Here is a 6,937-nt window from a genome sequence, read left to right as displayed (position 1 = left end):
TTTGACATTTGACGCTGACTTTTATACAGAAACGCCAAGGACACTCTAGCCCACGTGACATCATCATCAAGGAGGGAGGAGACAAGGAGGAGGAGGAGGAGGAGGAGGGGGTTAGGAGTGAACTCTGATGATGTGTATATTTTTCTACAGACAAATCAAACAAAAGCTCCAGGTAGAGGTATATTTAACAGGTTCATGTGACACCACATCATTCTAGGAGGAATTTGCTGTTTAACTGTCTGATTGCAGGTTTGTTGACCAGGTTTATGGTTATCTGTATATTGCTGGGTCTCACATGAAATAAGAATAACATCAGAAAGTGGATACAACATATTAAGATTAAAATAATTAATCTGTTGCCATGAGAACATATTCTCTTTCTTCTTTTTAATAAAAAGTATTGATCTAAGCAAGGATTTAAGGACTAGGGCTGCGTTCACACTTACACATTCATTTTTTAGGACCATACCAGGACAAAATCAGACTTAAATCCAAAACTAATCCTGTACTATATCAGATCAAGACCAAACGAAAACTAGAAACGGGATCAAACTAAGTCCACATCAGGACTAACTCATTTTATCAGCTCATTTTATAGGATCGAATAACAACCAGTGAGAATGCAACCTGAACTTGGACTAAATCAAAATGTCATTAATTTGAACAATCTGAGATAAAATAAAAAATGTTTTGTTGCTGATAACAATTTTAATGAACAATATAAATGATTTATTATTAATTACATAAACAGAAGACATGATAAATAATTTGGTCATGTTATAATTTGGTGTTTTGGTTGACAAGACAAGTCCCTTGACATGTAAAACCACAAGGCCAGTTACATTGCCCAGATTGGCGTTACCGGGTCCCCACCCTGGAGCCAGGGGCCAGGCCTGGGGTGGGAGCTTGATGGTGGCCCCCTGTCTTTCCCTAAGGGGCCCGGCCGGGCACAGCCCAAAGGAGCAACCTGGGGCCGTCTTTCCGTGGACCCACCATCTGTAGTAGGATCCGTAAGGGGCCGGAGTAGAGAGATTTGAGCGGCAGTCGACAGCGGTCGCCTCGACAACCGGATTTCTGGACCCAGAAACTGGCTGTCACGTCTTCCGAGAGGAAGTAGAGACTGAGGACTTGGAGGATGACTCATCCATCACTCAAGCTGAAGTCACTGAGGTTGTTGGCAAACTCCTTGACAAGACTCCAGTGGTGGTTGAGATCCGCCCTAAGTACCTAAAGTCTCTGGATGTTCTAGGACTGTCTTGCCTGACACGTCTCTGCAAGACCTGGGAGACCGGGGTGGTGGTCCCTCTGTTCAAGAAGGGGGACCGGAGATTGTGTTCCAGCTATAGTGGGATCACTATATATAGTGGGGTCTACTCCAGGGTACTGGAGAGGAGAATCCGATCCAAACCTCGGATTAGGAGCACTGGACTAGCTCTATACTCTCCATCGAGTGCTCGAGGGTTAGGGGTTAGGGTTTAGAGGTTAGGGTTAGGGTTAGGGTTAGGGGTTAGGGTTAGGGTTAGGGTTAGGGGTTAGGGTTAGGGTTAGGGGTTAGGGTTATTTATTTTATGGTCAAACACTATCTTTTAGCAGACTATACTAGGTGTGAAGTGGAACAGATTGTAATGCAATTAAAAAAAGCTTTTTAGAGAGAGAAAATGATTGCCTGAGCTGTATCAGCAGGACCGATCTCGGTCGCCGCCATGTTGGATTCAGATTCAGTCACTTTCGCACCGATTCCGTATATTAACTAGTGGAAGCTGTTTATTGTCTGTTATGTTTTGTAATAAAGAATTTTGGCAATTAGAAAAAAAAAAAAAATAGTGGAATTCTGAATTCCGTGAGTTAGGAGTGTATGATCTAGTGCCGACCGGCTCTCATTTGGGTTGCCAGTTCCGACGACTAAATCCAGTTGCTTTGTTATATTTGCGTTACCATTAATTAACATTATTTTATAACCTGTTCATCTTATTCCGGAAGCCCATCTGGGCGCCACCATTCCAAGTAGAACTAGACTGGAATAGAGATGATGAAATATCCAGGGTCTAGATGAGTATCGGTTGAAAAAACCGAAACAAAATTTGTTCTCGCAGCTTGAGGTAAACAAACAAACAAACAAACAAACAAACTTCTTGCTTCTTATGAAGTATCAAATTGGCCTTAAGGCTCTGGCAACACCGATTCAGTTGTAATAGTTCATGTTTTAAACCAGTAAGAGCGTAGACTAAATATGGTTCCTTTAAACTTATATAAGAAATGACCAAACTAGGTTGAAAGCAAGACTAACTCAAACTAACCCTGGTTTGTGGGGTTAGTTGGTAGAGCAGTTCCAGTTATGACTAGCATATGTTCAGTGCACTGGGGCAAGACAATATCCACTTTGTATGAATGTGGTGTGTTTGAGAGGCGTCTAGACGTAGATTGGGAGCCACGGCAGATGTGACTACACATACACAGATAAATGCACCAAATAGACCCTTTAAAATGCTCGGCTGAGAATTTGAAATCCCAGAATGGAGGCGACTGGAGGCAGGAAGAACCAGATCATATTTTTTTTTTCTAAATGCTAATTATTTTAAGAATATACAAAGTCTTTGAATTTCCAGGGTATAATGTCAATAAGTGTGCTTTTGTGTTACAAAGGATGGAGGAAATTGTATTTGAGCTTCACAAAAAGTATAATTTATGGTATGTAATATATTTGTAGATAAGTATTTGACTAGTAAATTCTAAAAATGTGTATTTTGCCTTCATCAAAAATACTATATATCCAAAATAATTTTCAATTACATAATCAAATCATGTAAAAACAAGTAGTAAATGTTTTTGAACCAGGCTCTGATATCACTCACATCCAGTGACCCTCTGGTCAAGTGGTTTTCATTAGCGAAGATTTTGTGATATTCTGAGGTTAATCCCACTTCTCCATTGAAATCACTGTATGTTCCACTTCACTTTGTCTCCATCCTGGAATTTAAAGTGTTTTTGTTTACAAAAACATGTCCATAGTCTAACTCTAACCCATGAACTGAGTTGGGTATAACTGAGCCCTGGGCTGCACCAGCTCTGGGCCGGTGCCCGTTTGTGTTAAATGTCAGGTTGGATCTGAGGAGGATTTTCACAGAGGTGTCTCAGCGTCACGGACCCGTCTCACCCGTGTCCAACCCCTCACCAAACACCTGCTCTAAAGTCCCCACAAATACCAGCCTTTGTCCTGGACCAGACCGAGACCAGGACTGAGCGCAGGATTAGAGTCGGACTTTGGGGTTTAAGGGTTTTCAAAGGACACAGAGGAAATGAGCCGTGTCTGTGAGGAATCAGACTCATTTAAGATGAAAAGAGGGGAGCAGATTGCAGGAAAACACAAAGTCATCATTCAACAACAGAAAATGCCGGAACAAGTCATCACAAATTATCCCATGGGCATTAAACATATATTTATTCATTTACAGATGTTTTTATTGCTGGAAAAGTTGGAAAGTTTGAAATCAAACCAATAACCTCTAGGCTTTGTGGGAGCCTGTTTTGGTTCTGGTTTAATCTCGGACCAGTTTTAGTCCCTGTTTTATCTTAGACAAGTCAATAATTCTGTATAATAAAGGATGTTTGTTGTTTGGATTGACTTGTTCTGTCTCATCTCAAACTCAGCGGATGTTATTGTTTCTCTAATGGAACTAACATACATTTCTCCAATTAAATGTCCATTAGCGTGACCTTGAGCCACCATTACGCTTGCTCCGATCTCAAAGCGACTTTCACAAGACACTTTTCAGACGGACCCGGGCCCTGAGCAATTTATCGACCTTGGACCATGTCGGGGGCCGCTGCTATATGGTGCGCCAAGAGCTCCGCGCGTCAGAACAGCTTCAGTTTTAATCACGTTATTTAACTGTTCTTTTGTAGCCAAACAAAAAAACGTTGCATGAGTTCAAGACTATTAAGCGCTGACCTGCTTGATAATTGGAATTATTTTTAATTACCCGTATTTTCCGGACAATAAGTCGCACCGGAGTATAAGTCGCACCAGCCAAAAAAATGCATAATAGAGAAGAAAAGAACGTATATAAGTTGCACTGGGGTATGAAATGCGGTTGCAAGTGTGAAAATAACAAATAATATCACAAATAAGTCGCTTTAAGTATAAGTATACATATAAGTATAAGTCGCACCCCGGGCAAAACTATGAAAAAAGGTGCGACATATGGTCCGGAAAATACGGTAAACCTACTTTTAGGTCTTTGGACAAATCTAATTCTGATTATTAAACGTTTGGAGTATTGTTCGTCTGCAGGAACAGTAAGTAAATTAAAATCTATCAACTATAAATTCTTTAACAAGCTATATAGGCCTAATAGGCTGATATCATCATTTAAATAAAAAGTGCACACAGATCCATCACCTGCTGCTGTCCACGATACAAGGTGCATTTGTGTTCAGCTGCGCCTCGTCTGGATTATCTGCAGCAACAACAAATTGGTTGAAACCACGCATTTTACAAACTTCTCAATGACATCAAACTCGACGAAATAGTCCACTGAAGATAATCATGAGCAGATAGTTAGGTATTTGAGCAACAGAAAAAGGAATGAAGAAAAACTAAAAAATTAAAAACAGAGGTTAGTTTCAAACCACCACAAAGGATCAAACCATTGCCTACTTAATAAATAAATAAGCTTTTCATTAAAATGATACCAATGTACAGGAGTTGTGGCGCCTGCTTCAGCTGGTTGATCCCGTTTGGATTTCACAAGCTTTTAACTTTTGCAGGTGACGTCAGCAAATCGGGGAAAAGTCTGGGTTATGACTTTATATTGTAGAGCAGTGGTTCTTAACCTTTTTGGAGGTACTGAACCCCGCCAGTTTCATAAGCGCATTCACCGAATCCTTCTTAATTGGAAAAATAAGATATAATTTTTTTAAATTCCAAACATAGGCATATATTTTAGTCTGTTCCTTTTCTTAATTTTTTATGTTAGGATTGCTCGCAAATATATTATATTATAGTATAGTAGTTATAGAAAAGGACCAGGAAAAAAGAAGAGATTTCATACAGGATATACTCTGGGGCAATTTTTCTGGTCCTTTTGGCCATTTTGAGGCCAGACTGGTGCCAAGACTACACCCAGAAATTAGGGCATTCATACAGGCTAGACTCTGGGAGCTCTGGCCTGGTCCTTTTTGCCCTCTTGGGGCCAGGCTGGTGACAGGTCTTACCCCAAAAGGGGTTTTGATACAGGTAAGACTCTGGGCGATTTCCCTGGTCCCTTTGGCCCTTTTAGGTGCAAGCTGGTACCAAGACTGTGAGAGCCAAGTTTAGTTTATGTATACGTTCGTATGGAAATCTACAAAGTGTTGATATTTTGTTATAAATGTGTAATTTTATGTTTCACTGATAAATAATTTGTTTTTTTGAATAAGCTAAATTTATTTGATTACATTTGTTTTATTTGTAGAATGTATTTGTAGTCTTTTGCCTGCTCTGACGTAAATGTGTTACTGTCACTTTAAGAGGGAACACGCGCGGAAGGAGCGCGGGAGACAAAATGCAGAGCCAAATGGTTTTCCATTTTTTGAGAATAGCTGTATTTGATTACTCCTGTAAGAAGTGTCACAAAACTGTGGATTAAACTTTGTTAACATTTTTTTTACATTGGAGTCCCGTGGGAATTATTTCTCATCAATTAAAGTAACACGAGTAATACCACCAGCAAAAACAAGACCTCAGCCACACAAATACTTTGTCCAGAAAGGTGGTCTTTGATTCAGTCTAAAATATCAAGAAAGAAATCACAGAACGTACATCACGACTGTAGAGTTTATATTAAACATAGTAGAAAAAGCTTCAGTTGTAGTCATCTGGACTCAGTTAGAAAAAATAGACGTTTCGACTCTCATCCAAGAGTCATTGTCAATAAAAGAATTTAGGTCGAGAACTCCGATATTTATCCTATTCTGTGGTAAGTCCAGCCCATTGGGCGGAGCCTTCCTGAAGTAGAAAGAGTTGTTTGTTTCAACAGAAACTCCCCCCTTGTATCTACCGAGCTAGCCTATTCAGAATTTTAATGGGCTATTAGAATCCTCTTTGTCTTTGTGAGACCCTGGCTCAACCACCCTGAGTACCTGATTAGCATCTAAATGTCCTGGTCCTGGTCCTCTACCTTTCCAGGGGTTCAGTATACCATTATAGATACCTGGAAGATTGAATCTTAGCCCTCCATTCCTGTTTAAAGAAGGTCTTTCTTTTTTAACAAAAATAGCTTCCTTAACTCCTCTTTCAAACCATCTTTTCTCCCTGCTTAAAATCTTCACCTCACCGTCTTCAAACGAGCGATTAGAGGCTTCAAGATGGAGATGCACGGCGCTCTGTGGTCCTGAGCTAGTATTTCTTCTGTGCTGATAGAGCCTCTTGTGTAGAGGCTGTTTAGTCTCACCTATGTAACGTTCTTTACAGCTTTCTTCACTGCATTGGATCGAATAAACTACATTGCTCTGTTTTTGAGTCGGCAACTTGTCCTTAGGGTGAACCAGTTTCTGTCTTAAAGTGTTTCACAGTGAAGAAAGCTGTCGAAACGTCTATTTTTTCTAACTGAGTCCAGATGACTACAACTGAAGCTTTTTCTACTATGGAACACGCCTGGACGAATGAGGGATTACACCGACATATATTAAACATGTATATTGTAGACTTTCTATTGTAGATTTCTATTGTAGATTGTATAATATCAAGTCGTACGCAAACCTAACCGGGATGCACTGCGTTCAGATTCATGTTGATTGACACTGTATGATCTTGCTTATCCCTCACTGCCTGGAATGTTCCACAGTATGGCATTGTTTGTAGACCATGCCATACAAACAAATACATTGGCAGCCTATTTGTTTTTATGTCTGTTCTGTTTTTTTGCTTGATAAAGATAAGAAAAACAATCAATGTCTA

The sequence above is a fragment of the Eucyclogobius newberryi genome, unplaced genomic scaffold, assembly GCF_026437365.1.
Source record: "Eucyclogobius newberryi isolate DKJ021-1_F unplaced genomic scaffold, fEucNew1.0.hap1 SCAF_1, whole genome shotgun sequence".
Classification (NCBI taxonomy): domain Eukaryota; kingdom Metazoa; phylum Chordata; class Actinopteri; order Gobiiformes; family Gobiidae; genus Eucyclogobius; species Eucyclogobius newberryi.
This window is presented reverse-complemented; position numbering follows the sequence as displayed.